This window comes from Petaurus breviceps, unplaced genomic scaffold, assembly GCF_028583685.1.
Source record: "Petaurus breviceps papuanus isolate PSGF00001 unplaced genomic scaffold, PetGlider_PUasm1.0 90775, whole genome shotgun sequence".
In the NCBI taxonomy this organism is placed as follows: domain Eukaryota; kingdom Metazoa; phylum Chordata; class Mammalia; order Diprotodontia; family Petauridae; genus Petaurus; species Petaurus breviceps.
In genome coordinates, this window is record NW_027187342.1 from 12835433 (window position 1) to 12851066 (window position 15634).

At 38.1% G+C, this 15634-nt stretch overlaps 1 protein-coding gene across 5 annotated transcripts in view; it reads right to left on the reverse strand.

The window, feature by feature from the left end:
- The window catches only part of LOC138146881 (immunoglobulin-binding protein 1-like), an 89270-nt gene that overhangs the window by 73357 nt on the left and 279 nt on the right, over positions 1 to 15634 (reverse strand). For 4 of the 5 annotated variants that reach the window (XM_069069029.1, XM_069069030.1, XM_069069031.1 and 1 more), the window contains exon 1: positions 15452 to 15628. The exons of the other annotated variant lie outside the window; for it this stretch is intronic. The gene's annotated coding sequence lies outside the window, so the exon portion shown is untranslated. Of the gene's footprint in view, positions 1 to 15451; positions 15629 to 15634 lie in introns of those variants that run through there. 5 annotated transcript variants of the gene reach the window in all.

Genomic DNA, 15634 nt, shown 5'->3' on the forward strand with positions numbered 1-15634 from the left:
AAGTAGCTGAAAACACAAAAACAAGGAAAAAAATTTTTTTTAATAAACAGGAAAGAAAAGCAACAATTCAATAAAAAAAAAAATACTACAGAGCACCTGAGTCACCTAAAATACTGGAAGTATGAAGATGTGAAAAGAAACCCAAGGTATTTTGAGAGATTTCCTTAAACACTAAATGAGACATTTAAAGTTTAACCAACTTTTTGTTTTTTCCATATTAGTCATATTGCAAAAGAAAATAAAAACAAAATAAAACAATAAAAATAAAGTCTAAAAAGGTATACTTCAATCTGTATTTAGAGTTCATCAGTTCTCTCTCTGGAGATAGCATATTTCTTCATGAAGAACAAGTTTTTCAAAAGAGCCTGAATTAAATAAAAACAGGAGAAATTGTGGATAGAATAAAAAGATGCTTTAAATACGTAAACAAAAGATGTGGAGGAAATAACAAAGGTCATTACCAATATGGAAATATAATAGAAAACCTCAATTTATGGAAGAAACCAGCAACAAATATACAGCAGAAAATAAAATTGCCCACAACATAGAACCAGAAATACAAGTTCATTTCATCATAAATGCAAGTCCAACCATTTTGGAGACCAATTTGGAATTATGCCCAAAGGGCTATAAAAATGTGCATACCTTTGAGCCAGCAAAACCACTTGTAGGGCAGTACCCCAAAGAGATCACACAAATGGCAAAAGGACCCACAGATACAAAAAGTATTTATAGCAGCTCTTTTGTGGTGGCAAAGAATTGGAAAGTGAGGGGATGCTCATCAGTTGGAGAATGGCCAAACAAGTTGTGGTATATGAATGTAATGGAATACTATTGTGCTATAAGAAATGAATAGCAGGCAGACTTCAGAAAAACATGGAAAGATTTATATGAACTGATGCTGAGTGAGGTGAACAGAACCAGGAGAACATTGTACACAGCTACAGCCACATTGTGTGATAACTAACTTTGATAGACTTTTCTAAGCAATACAAGGATCTAAGACAACTTCAAAAGGCTCATGATGGAAAACGAAATCTACATTCAGAAAAAGAATTTTGGAGTCTGAAAGCAAGTGGAAGCATACTATTTGGTCTCTTTGTTTTCTTTTGTTTCTTTCTTGTGGTTCATTCTATTGATTATAATTTTTCTTTACAACATGACGAATGTGAAAATATATTTAATTTGAGTGTATATGCAGAACCTATATCAAACTGCATGCTGTCTTAGAGAGAGGGGAGGAGGCAAATGAGAAGAAAATTTAAAACTCAAAACCTTGTGGAACTCAATTTTGAAAACTTAAAATTTAAAATTAAAAAAAAAAACCCAGAAATGCAAATTCAGAAAACATAATATTTATCCATGCAACTAGACATGCAGATTCAACTAACAGACCTAAAGAGATATTTATGCAGGCAATCCACAATCTTTTAAAGTTGGTTATTTCTAACTAGGAACACATTTTCCCATTGTAACAAAGTTATACATATAGGTTAGGTCCTCAGGCCAGCCAACAAGTCTTATCTAAGCATTCTGTGTCACAAAGTTTCTATGGGAAAATGCATTTGGAGGTCCAGATCAGGACACCAGGATGGTGAGTTTGCTTTTAGAAAACCTAATAAGAGAAAACTAAAGACAGACTGAGTGAAACTGAAGAATCACAAGCTTAAAAAAAATCCACTTGACTATGTAAAGAAAAATGCCTACAAATGCTAATAAGGTCTTCAGGTACACAAAAGACTCAATTAGATTCATCTTAATTTCAGATAAAATAAAGAATTTGAGTTAGCCTGGGAATATTACCACGTAATAACATGCATCAAAGTATGCATATCTGTGTATCTTAGACTATTAATATTAACTATGAAGTCTGGGAATGAGAGGACTCTGGTATAAAAGGCGGGGATGAGAAAGGGAGGAGGGTTGGAAATATTCTCCTTTCTTCCATTACTACACTAGTTTTTGCTACCTCAGACCTCACCTAGACTGCTCTAAGAGACTAGTCCAGGGTCTAGGATGTTTTGTGAGAGGAGGAAAGAGAAATTTCCAGATGGGGAGGAAGGGTCAAACTGGAAAAAGAAGGAAAAGTTACTGTGTTTAGGGGACCACCTGACTGGGATGGCTATTCAGAATGCTGGTACAGGCCAACCTAGTTAGAAACTTTCAAACTGTGAGAGAAAAGAGATTCAACAACTTATGTAAAATACTGTAGCATTTTTAAAATCCTGAACAAATCAAAAGCAATTATTAGATCAAATCTACAACATTTGTAATAATTTGCAATAACCCTCTGGCTAAGAAGGGTCAATGGCAATTCTCTGGGAAAACTTCATGAATATCAAAGTAGCTTTTTTTTTTTCTAAGACAAGTAGTTTCTGAGGTAAAATCTGAAGGAACTTGAAAAGTAACAGTTTTATAACACTAGAAAATGAAAATTTCTGTTTAAGATTCCATCTATCAGTTTACCTTAGCAGACCCAGGCTTCTTTTCTTTCTTCCCAACTCAAGGCCTTGGAGCTAAATGAAAATTTTAAATTTCTCCCCCCTCCTCCAGTATTGTGTGTGTTTTCCCCTGTCATTTTTCACTTCTTTAACTACCTCCTCCATGTGTTTGTGTGTGTTTTTTTTTTACTGAAATTCCATTTTAATTCTGGTGTACTCAATAAATATTTATGTACAAATCAGTCTTGAAATGGTTTAAATGCCATCCTGCCTGATGGACAAAAGAACCCTTTGAGGTCTTTCTACTAATGCATTTGTGATGCTAATTTGTTCATTTCAGAGTGGAATTCTTCCAGTCTTGAAATAAATTTTTAAGCAGCTCCTGAGAAACAAGAGCTACAAAATACACAATCTGCAAAATTTCATTTCATCTTCCTGGTGCAAACTTGTAAAGTACCCCTCCTTTCATATAAAGAATCCCATGTTGATAGGGTAATGGGACCTGGACCCCTAAAAGGAAAAGACCATGTCTTTGAAATCAACCCAGTCCCTGAATTTTCCCATACAGTTCAGCATCCCAGATCACGGGCACCTCTACCCAAAGCAACTAGCTCACCTAATTAGCCTACCAGATAGTCCTTTCACCTGGCCCACCCCAGACAATTTACTTCTCCTTAATCCCATCTTAATCCCATTCTTTTCACAGTCTTTTTTGTATAGAAAAACCAGTCTCATCTCCATTAAGATGCAGGTTCACTAGGAATGTTGCTCACTACTCTTGGAGTTACAAAAAAACCTTGTTATTGGACTGGAAGAAGGGTTTGATTTCATGGATTCATTTTGGGCAGACACCAATGTACCCTGACATTTTGGGGTTCCTAGCAACCATAAACCAAATCAACGCCACAATCTCATGACTTGTGAAAAAATTTTAATTCTGAAATCATATTCTACATTACTTTTTTGTAACTTTGGGGGTCTTAGTCCTCATAAAAATATTAGTGTTTTGAGTGTTTAAAAAATTTTAATGGACCAACATTTAAAAAATAAACCAATTTGCTTTGTTAGCCTCCACATTTCTTCAAAAATTGAGAGAATTTTTTTAATAGGTAGAATTTATTATTAGTGTGTGCCTTAAGCCTGGGTTTTTGAAACAGCAAAAAACCAAGTAGGGCATATTTGGATAACAATAAGAATTAGAATTCACATTTTGTAGCACTTTGCAGTTTGTTTAGTGCTCTCCACACAACTTTGTAAGTTTGATAATGTAATTATTTTCATCCTCATTTTACACATTCAGAAACTGACACTTAAGAGATATGACTGGCTCAAGTGGGTCTCACATCACAATTTGTTTTACAGGTATAATGGAATATCTAGTATACTTCACATGAAATATTGTATTCAAGTTTGTTCTTTATCTTTCTCTTAAATTATAAGCTCCATGAGAAGGAGCCATATTTTACATATATTTTCAAACACTCTGTGTTTACAACAATCCTTTGAAAAGGTAGGAGTTGGTCAAGATGGTGGACTAGAAACAGGACTTCTGCAGAGCTCCGGCTTCCATCTCCCCCAATTCATGTAAAAGGGGACTCTGAACAAACTTTGGAGCTACAGAACCCACAAAATGACACAGAGAAGCTAACCTCCCCCTGAGGACAGCCCAGCAGGCCAGGAAGAATGGGCCAGTGCAGCACTATGGGAGCCGACCCAAGCCTCCATGGAGCCAGATGTCTTAGCCCCATGGTGGCGTGACCAGATGCTAGCTGGAGGGACTTCAGATAACCAGCAGCTGTGGTGGTTTAAAGAATTATCAACACATAGATGCTAAGGACAAAGTGAGAGGTCAATACAGTGTGGACTTTGGGATCCATTAGTAGGGAGTACAGTTGGCCTTTACCCCCGGGGAGAGAAGCTGCTGAGGCACTGGGGCTGTGCAGCCGCCCCCATGTGGCAGCTTCAGCCCCTGGCCTGCAGACTGTAGGGGGACCAAGCAACCAGTCTGATGGGTAATTGCACTTGCTTTAACCTGCTTGGATATGGATTGCAGTCTAGGGTGGAAGTCCTGGGGTGTGCAACCAGCTTGCCAGAGCATGTGGAGTCTTCAGAGAGGGCACCCAAATAATACCTTTGGCAGCTGAGAAAACCCCAGCATTTGGGATGAAGCTCCCCTGTCTGGTGGCAGAGATCTACTGTGGCAAAAAGCCCAGGAGTCGAGTGACTGAGTGGCAACATGAGCAGGCAAAGGAAGCAAAATAAAGAGAGCAACCCAACTTTACACTCCTATTTTGGCAACAAAAAGGATCAAAGCGTGGAAGAGGAGGAAGACAGTGAAGTCAGAACTCCTGCACCAAAAGCTTCAAAGAAAAATACGAGTTGGTTACAGGCCATAGAGGACCTTAAGAAGCAAATAAGAGAAGTGGAGGAAAAACTGGTAAGAGAAATGAGAATGATGCAAGAAAATTATAAAATGAGAGTCAACAGCCTGACTGAGGAAAATAACACCTTAAAAAACAGACTAACTCAAATGGCAAAAGAGACTTGAAAAAGAATCTCAAAAGCTCACTGAGAATCATTCATTTAGAATTAGATTGGAGCAAATAGAAGCTAGTGACTTTATGAGAAATCAAGATGCTGTTAAACAGATCCAAACAAATGCAATGTGGAAATATCTCATTGGAAAAAGCACTGACCTGGAAAATAGATACAGAAGAGATAATTTAAAAATTATTGGACTACCTGAAAGCTATGATCAAAGAAAGAACCTAGAAATCATCTTCCAAGAAATTCTCAAGGAAAACTGCCCTGATGTTTTAGACCCAGAGGGCAAAATAGAGGTTGAAAGAATCCACTGATCACCTCCTGAAAAAGATCCCAAAAAGAAAAATCCTAGGAATATTATAGCCAGGTTCCAAAATTCCCATATCAAGGAGAGACTATTACAAGCAGCCAGGAAGAAATAATGTGAATATTGTGGAAACACAATCAAGATAACACAGAATCTGGCAGCTTCTACACTAAGGGATCAAAGGGCTTGGAATATGATATTCCGGAGGGCAAAGGAGCTGGGATTAAAACCTAGAATCACCTACCCAGCAAAACTGAGTATCAGTTTTGTTTCAGGAGAAAATATGGTCATTCAGTGGAATAGAGGACTTTCAAGTATTCTTGATGAAAAATCCAGAGTTGAATAGCAAATTTGACAGATACAAGAAGCAACAGAAGCATGAGAAGGTAAACAGGGAAAAGAAATCATAAGGAACTTATCGAAGTTGAACTATTTACATTCCTACATGGAAAAACTATCATTGTAACTGATGAAACTTTTCTCAGTATGAAAATAGTTGAAGGGAATAGAAATATATATGTCTATATATGAGGGTATATGGGCATATGAATACATATGTGAATGTGTGTATATATGTGTACAGGTATACATAGATAGAGGGCACAGGACCAATTTAATAGGAAGGGATGATACTTAAAAGGTGAAATTAAGAGGTGAGAGAGGAATATAATGAGAGGAGATGGGGAGAGAGAATAGGGTAAACTATCTCATATAGAAGAAGTAAAAGAAAAAGCTACAGAATATATTACTTGGGTGCCCTCTCTGAAGCCTCCACACACTCTGGCTAGCTGGTTGCACACACCCGGACCTCCACCCTAGACTGCAATCCAGATCCAAGCAGGTTAAAGCAAAGTTATAATGGAGGGGAAGAACAGGAAGGCAAATGGGAATGGGTCAAACTTATTCTCATTGAATTTGGCTCAGGAAGGGAATGACATACACACTAAATAGGGTATCTCACCCTACAGGAGAGTAGGGGGGAAGGGTATGAGAGGGGGGAATGATGGAAGGGAGGGCAGGCTGGGGGGGAGGGAGGGAAGTTGGAAGCACCCACTTTTGAAAAGGGACAGGATCAAAGTAGAGAATTCAACAAGTGGGAGGTGGGATAGGAGGGAGGGAAATATAGTCAGTCTTTTACAATATATCTACTATGGTAATGTTTTGCATAGCTACACATGTACAACCTATACTGAATTGCTTATCTTCCCAGTAAGGGTGGGTGACAAGGGAATGAATCTGGAATTCAAAGTTTTAAAATCAAATGTTTAAAAAATATATATATTATATATACTATTATTAATACTATTTTACATGTAACTGGGAAATAAGATATACAGGCACTGGGACATAGAGATTGACCATGCCCTACTGGAAAAGTTGAGGGGGGTATGGAGGTATGGGAGAAGATATGGGAGAGAGCAGATTAGAGGAGGGGATATCCTGTGGAACCACTATTTTGGGGCAGTGGGTAGGGGAAAAACGGGGAGAAAATTTGTAACTAAAATCTGGTGGAAATGAATGCTGTAAACCAGAAGTTAATAAAGCATTTGAAAAGAAAAAAAAAGAAATGTAGGAGTTTAATACATATTTGTTGAATAAAGTTGGGAATTTGGGACTCAAATAAAGATAAATGAAATATTCCATACAGAATTTGAATATATCTTCTGACTCCAAATACAGTATTCATAAAAATGGATATTAATTATTCTTGGAACTATTATTCCATTATTTGCAATTGCATAACCTGGATTACGTTCTCTCCTACCATGACTCTAGCCCTGAAAAACTAAAACTTTTTCCTCCCCCCATTGATAAGGGTCAACATTTTAATGTTGAGGTTTAGGGTTAAGGTTGCTTGAGACCCCTGCTGAATGAATTCAACTCAAGTCTTCTCAGCCAAAGTAAAAGCAAAGTTTATTAGAGATTCGCCTTAATGGGTAGACTCTTAAGGGGCCTAGGTATCTATGTTGCTTGCACTGGACAAGCGGGCCAGAATCATCTGACACAGAATAAGTCTATGCTAGATAATTCTCTGGTGCTGATGGAGGCAAGATGGGGTCTTATATACAGAAAGGTTGTGGGAGGAAAATAGGGGTGGTCTAGGGGAGGATCTTCATGAGATGTCAAATGAGATCAGCCTCCAGTGATGAGAGATTAAGGGTGGGAGGTAGTTGGAGGCTACCTGGAGATGAGACAATGGAGGGCTAGGCTAGTTTAAGGGTGTATAAATATTTTGGGAGGATCAAGGGTGGGAAGTAGCTGGACAAAGGAGAGCTAGGCTAGTAACCAAGGTCTGGGAGAGCCACAAAGAAAGGCTTATGGCCTCAAATGCCTTATCAATCAGAGTTCAAGGGGGTTCCCAGAGCCAGTATCTCATCACCAAGTTTGTAGTAATTATGTGTTATCCAAATTAGAACACAAGTCATTTTGAAATCTTTAGCTGTTACTTGAATTACAATTTTTAAAAGCATTTTGAAAGCAAAACAAAACATAGTAAGAGCTAAGATAGGCAGCTTGCCTACAAGCAGATACACTTCCCAGCCAAAGCCAGCCCCAGAAGGAGCAATGGATGACACTTCCTCAGTGTGGACTAAGATTATATTGGCAGACTTCTAGAATGTGATAGTATTATGCTATAGAAGCACATGGACAGAGAAGGAAAAAAAACTGTGGCTGAAATTATAGCACATGATGTACCTTCCTGCTTAATGGCATTAAGATTATGGCCTTCAATGTCCTGAATGGGGTTAGCCTTTGGAATATTTAAGTGGAATCCCTTTTCAGCTCTAGAACTTCCAGAATATGACAGGTACACAAACAAGACTAATGCACAGTGAAGTTTCTATGAATTTAGAGCTGTGGGAATCTGGAACCGGCAATCCTGTTGCCCTGTTTGCCCATGCAGTGTCCATCAAGAGAATCACTGAGAGCACCACCTCTCTCTTCTGCTTCCTGTTTGGCAACTTGTTTGCGTCCTATTCCTCATTTACTGGTAAGATGAGAGATTTATGGTAAATTACTGCACTTATGAGTTGACTGTCCCACTGCTCAGGAGATTGATAGAATTGAAAAAGACTCATCAGGAGAGCAGTTTGGCCTTGGTGGGAAGGTTTATAGCTGGGAAATAATTGCAATTCTTAACTGACACCTTTGGCTAATGCTTCTTGATATTACCATGCTTTTATTTACCTAATTTATCTGTATGTTTTAACTACTAAATTAATGCTAACAGGCTTTATCTAGCAGTAGGAGTGTTCAGTAAGTATGGCTATGACATGCCATTGCCTGGTTCATAACTCTAGATGAAGAATCTGAGATATAACTGACTGATCTACCAAGGCCATGAAGTTTATAGCCCTGGTTTGTCTGTGGAGTTGTCCTATTACATGTAACAGACAAGAGGCCACCTACCTACAGGTTATTTTGTATTCATAGTTATCTGTCCCACTGGTACATATCTGTGGCATTCACTCATTCATTCAAGATAGCTATCATTCCTAATCCCTAAATCTTTTTCAGACTAACTTGTTTAGACCCTTAACATAATTCATGATCAATCAGTTTAATCCATTAACAAACATTTATTAAGTGCTTATCATGTGCCAGGTACTGTTCAAGGCACTTGGGTTCAAAGACAAAAGTGATCTTCAGGCCTTTCACCATCCTGGTTAAGACTTTGATAAATACCTTGCCAAAAATCCAGAAATTTATTTACATGGAAGTTCCTTTAATCAATGGAGAGATACCAACTTTTATGGTAGATGTTACTTGTAAGGAAGCTAGGTGATATAATGAATATAGCACTGAATTTAGAGGCAAATAAGACTTGAATTTCGATCCTGATTCAGACATTTACTAGCTATATAAACCCGGGCAGTCATTTAACCTCAGTCAGCTTCAGTTTTTTCATAAGTGAATTATGTGTAATAATAGTACCTACCTCACAAGGTTGATGTGAGATTCAATTAAGATAATCAGAATGCTCTGCAAATCTTAAAATGCTATATAAATATTAGCTATTATTTTAGGTTCAAATGAATGAACTCTTCATAGCCTTAAAAGACCTAGGCAAATTATCCTATAAATAAAATGAAAGAGATGAGAGGAAGGCACTTGCAGAATGATTTGCTCCTAAGACTTCATATATACATATATTCCTCTATTCTTATCACTGAAATCAGATTGGGAATCTTTATGCTCACTTGAACTCTATTGTGGACATCACAGAACACTGTGGTCACTATAGAACATTGCTTTCCTTAATGAATCCTTCAGCATGAATCGTGAGAAAGGCTTTTACTGCAAGTAGAAATATAAAGCTAAGTCCCTAATATATAGTAAAGATATAGATACACACACATGCATATATGCATGCATACACACACACACATATATACAGGAAATTTAAAGGATCTTTATACATTTTGAAAAACTACACAAAAAGAAAAGATTTATCTAAAATTCAAAAATTTCCAATAATTTTTAAGTAAACCTCCTTAGAAACAGAAAAATCATTTGATGTTGTACATTTTTTTCTGGATATTTTCACATGTATACAAAATCTATTCACTGTACTACATCTGACTTAATTTTATGTTAGACAAAACATAGTAGGAAATGCTTTATTGTTGTGGAATGGAATATTATGTTGTAAAAATAGCAAGTTATCAATCAAGATATAAAGAGAAACTTGGCATGGGGCCTGATCTACCCCATAAGAAGTCAACTGTTCACACTCAGGAAATGCATTAACTCTTTGGCCACTAGGGTATTTTTAATAAACTACAGTATACAGTACTCTATAATCAAATGAATTATTCAGTGCTGATTACCCAGTTTGCGTGTATCTAGCTCTCTTTCATCTCTTATCTCCTCATCAATTCTAGTTTTTTGTTTGTTTATGTGGGACATAGGTGTGGGTGTATGTTTGCCATAAATTGCCATAAGTTAAAATGGAAGGGGCAGACAAAGTAAAACCAAATCAGATATTTTTCTTTTTTGTTTATAACTACTATGATAGTTTGATAAGGGAAAATATTAAAGTTAATGCCTGGGTGGCTAGGTGGCACAGTGAATAGAACACCGGCCCTGGAGTCAGGAAGACCTGGGTTCGGATCTGGCCTCAGACACTTAACACAAAAACTAGCTGTGTGACCTTGGGAAAGTCACTTAACCCCAATTGCCCTTAAAAAAAAGTTAATGCCTAACAAAATATTTTTGAGTCAATTTTAGATTTATTTCTGCCATCCTAATTTCCCTTTTGCTTGGATAAGTAAAGGGTGGTCATAGTTCGTTCAGTGACCATAAACTCTGCATTTGAAATCTGGATTTACAAAACAGATAAATTAGAAGTAATTATTAATTTTTGAACAGATTCTTTGATTCATAAAAAGTTTTACCACAGGCCTCCTTTAAAAAGCAAACAACTACTGCATGTATTTAAAATGACTCAAATTACTAAATTTTTAGATATATTTACACATAGGTTTTCTAAAACATATTACATAAAGTAAAGCATATTTGTATTGCTTACCATAGTTACCATAGTAATTTTTTTTTTTACTTACCTACAGTTGGCAGTTGCTATGGGCTATAGACACTCATAAAATGTGCCAAGCAAAAAAAAGATAACTGTATATGTATATACATATGTATATACATTTGCTATATATGTGTGTATGCATGTATATATATTATGAATACCACCCAGATCTTAAGCCCAGAAAATTCACATAAGACTCTCCTCATTGGTGGAGAGCTTGATAACTAACATTACAGTCCTGCAAGAAGGGCAGTTAGTGTAAAAGCTTGGGAGAAAAGGGACCTCTTTTCCTTTTTGCTTCAAGAGAGTACATTCACAGTTCCAGACACACCACAGGAATAGACCCTCAGAGAGAAAGAGAGAACAGACATGTAGGAGAAAGCCAGCTCCTTCAACATGCCCATGATTTCCAGCATACCTCCCTAGAAACTTTGAGGAATTTCCTTTTGGCTGAGATCAAAGCCTCTCTTGGTTGAGCTGAGATAGCTTGCTTTCAGTGGAAGAACTAATTCACTCTGTGTATTGTCTGGTATATTCTAATCTGATTTCTGTTTGCTTTCTGCTTAAATAAATGGGTTTACTCACTATTCACTATTTGTGATGGCCTTTTGTGTAACTAGTTTTTAGTGGGATAGATTCAAGCCTTCAAATATAAATAAGGGGCCCACCCTTCTTTAAGGAATAGTGACCTAGAATCTTGAACTAAGGATATCCTTCCCCTAGACTAACAATATTTAAGGGAGAAAATAGGTATAAATCTAGCCTGATACTCCTTATCTAAGGAGAAAAGAATGATTAGCCTATGGCACTAATTTTCTTTTCCCCTCCAGGCAGAAGCTAAAATTTCCATAGGAAAAGGGTGGGCAAAATTCCAGATCCATCAAATCATGCTACCCATAAGTAGTATTCAGACAACCCAAGTTGACATATTCTCACTACTTGGGCAATACAAACCCTAGTATAAACATATGAGCATATGAATATATGTAAACATATACAAATTATATACAGAGATATAGATATGTAGCACCACCTCTGAGCACACTTCCCCAATCCTTATTTACACTGACAAGTTAGTTCCCTAGAAAACAGCTAATTATTCCTCCCCTCAGGGTTTTAGGAATAAACTTACAGGGTTAGGGGATAATTTTCTAGTAGTGTCACTCACAAACCCTCATCTGATATGCTCCTCTTTGATTATTAGTCAGACTTAATTAGCTTTTAGAAAGAAGTATTTACTAAGTAGATAGAGCAAGGAAGATCTGGACAGAAATAATTTCCCTCCCCCTCAAGTTTGGGGCACACTCTCCTCTAGCATACACAAGTCCCTGGGGAGGGTGGGTTCAAGCTTGGAGAACATGAGGCAGAGTTAACTCACAGCTCTTGATATTTGGAAGTCCTTTTCTCCTTTCATAGAGTCCTCAAGAAGTTTCCCCTTTGGGATAAGTGCTTCTCTGCTGAGCTCTAATGGTAGGTGCCCTAGTAGAGTCCTGTTGTTGCATTTTTTTCAGTGTTCTCTAGTTCTTCCTTGGCTCCTGATGCAGATACTGCCATCAGTCACTGCTGTTCTAGGAATGTTACTACCAACATAGATGTTCAAATCTTCCAAACCTTTCCAAAGTCACAAAGTTTTCCTCTGATCAAGGAAAGGGGAAAGAAGGCAGAGATTCCTCCTTAACCATTCCTCAAGTGATTCCCTCTCTGGTGCTTAGCTGTAGTTGTTCTGAAGAGATTATCAATAAAGAGGGTTAGGGTTGCTCTGGAGACCCCAAAATACCAACATGCCGGGTCCTGCCAAATGAATTTGACTCAAGTCTTCTCTCAGCCAAATAAAGTTTATTAAAAGTTTGCTTGCATTAGACACAGAATAAGTTTGTGCTAGGTCATTTTATGGTGCTCTCACAAACATGAAGACAGGATGGGGTCTTATGTACATAAAGTTGTGGGAGGAATCTAGGGGTGGTCTAGGGGAGGAGTTTGGGGAGAGTCTTCCGAGGAGTTAATGAGGTCAATGACTGATTAAGGGTGGGAAGTTTCAGAAGGTCACCTGGAGACCACAAACAATGGTGGGCTAGGCCAGTTCAAGGATGGATTGACCCTTTGATAGGCTCAAGGGTGGGAAGTCTAGTAACAGAGGCTTGGGCTCAGCCACAATGTAAGGCTTATTATTTCCTCATGCAAATGCCTCATCAAATGAGACTATTTAATCAGAGTTCAAGAGCCTATACCTCAAGGACTCAAGGAGAGGTCAAGGGGGCTCCCAGAGCCCATACCTCATCAGTTCCACTATCAGTCTGGTCAGTTATTGGAAGGTCAGATTCTGACCTGGTTTGCTGTTTTAGCCAAGCCCCACTGAAGATGACTGATTCACTTCCACCAACCACAAGACATTTCCTATGAAGCATCATTCAATGCTTCAAAGCTTCATTCAATGACTCAAGTAATTCACTTTTAAATTATTTAAGAACTTATTTCTACCTAGTATATACCCTTGATTGAGCCTGACACTCATTTGATAAACCTATTGAGGCACAGAGCATCTTGTTCTTCACGTTAATTTCGACAAGCTTTACGACACTATCTACATATATAATTATAAACATACACACAATACTCACATAGATGTATATATTGCATATGCCTCTCTACACATACATACATATAAACACATAGGATCAGCTTTTTGTTGTTCAGTTATGTCCAACTCTTTGTGACCCTGTGGACCATACTGTCCATGGGGCTTTCTTGGCAAAAATATTGGGAGTGGTTTGTTCTTTCCTTCTCCAGTGGATTAAGGAAAACAGAGTTTAAGTGACTTGTCCAGAGACACACAGCTAGTAAGAGTCTGAGGCTGGATTTGAACACAGGTCTGCTCTGACTCCAAGTCTAGTGCTCTATCCTATTCTCTGCCTCAATTCTTTAATAAGGCTTAATAGCCTTAATCACTAAATGGGTGTTGCTCCAGCTGAAAGCTGAAGCTGTTAAAGACCTTAGTCTGAAAAGGCCTAGGTCTCCCACTGAATCCTGGACCACCTTCAGTTGTCTTATCTATACCTGGCCACTGGACCTAAATGGTTCCAGAAGAGAAAGTGAGGCTGATGACTTTGTGCAGCCTTCCCTCACTTAAATCCAATTCATTTGTATGTCATAGCATTAACCTCCCTGATGTCAGGATCCTCTTCAAGAAAGGACAAACAACAATCCTATTCATTCTACTACCTAGTTTTCTAAATTAAATATTCAATGTTTAAGTGTAATTTTCAAGATACTGAAATGTTAAAATTTAGAGCTGGAAGGAACCTTGGAGGTTAACTAGTTCAATCTATTCATTTTACAAATGAAGAAACTGAGGTCCAGAGTGATTAAGTAACTTAACAGGTAACAGGTAATAAGTTACAGAGCCAAGATCAAATCTATCCTCTGACTCCAAATCTATGTCTCCTTCCATTGCCTCCTGCTGAAATCTTATCTATGAGCAGGATAATGGACAAAACCGGTTGCAATGGGGAGGCCTTTTTGCTTGTCTATATGTTCACTCTCAAGTTAGAACAGTTGACCTCAGCAAAGCCCATATAAACTATAATGCTAGAGCCAGACATTCTTATCTAATTGCTCTTTGGAACTGTTCAATCTTCATCGTAGGATGCTTCCATTCAAGTCTCTGCTTTAAGGTAGTGCTGGGAACAACAGATGAACCCAATGTATTGTATATAATGATTCATCATTATGCTCACATAGATCTGTTCATTTCTATTAAGTGCAGTACAAAGATAAACCAAATAACGGAGCAGCAAAAGCAAGAATATTTATTTATAGCAATTTAAAACCATTTGTGCAATTTTCAAATGTTCTAGAGGTAGCATATAGCATCGTGTAGCTGGAAAGACCTGGATTCAAAACCTGACCTCCCTAGACAATCCTCTATGACAATATAAGTTTCACAGAGAAGGCATCACCAGCCCTGATATAGGACGTTTCTTGGAGCAGGTGTTGTCCATGTGCCAGTAGTTACACATCCATTTTCTCTATGGAGGCATCCAGTGGGACAGTGGACGCAGCTCTGGGCTGGAATTCAGGAATATCTGAGTTCAAATCCCACCTCAGACACTAGCTTTGTAGTCCTGGGAAAGTTACTTAACCTCTTCCTGCCTCAAGGTTCCTCAACAAGTAAAATGAGAATAATAGCACCTACATCAACAGAATAGTTGTGAAGATCATGAGACATTCATAAAACACCTGGCATATATTAAGCTTTCCCTTTCCCCCATCCCTCAAATGTTCAGTATATCGTGTTTATATCATCATAGTCATATGTTGGACAATGAGTTAAAACCCTAGGTCTAGAATTCGTGCAACATGATCAGGATGTGCACTTGGTGAAAATGATGGTGGTGGTAATGGGGTGGAGGTGTTGGCCTTTAACCCCCACCTAATGAAGTAGCTATTTGCCAAGTTAGTAAAAACTTTTGCCAGAAAACATACGTAAACACACACACATATACACATATACATAAACCCACTAATTTAATTTACTTTGCTTTTCTCACTACCTCTTGGTGGCAGAATGGGCTTAATGAAAAGTTTCAGTGAGGGGAGGGGGGCTTTTTCTTTATTTACCAAACTCTTTTCGGAGGAAGTTGAAGATCACCATAGGAGAAAGCAGCTCTGTGGAATCTCGCGTATTTGGAGGTGGCTTTCATTTGAGGTTGAAGAACGTAGAACATCTGGCAGAAAGGAGCACTTCGGCATGGAGTTGGGGCGGGGCGGGGAGGCCCATGGGAGGCGACAGGGGAATCTGCC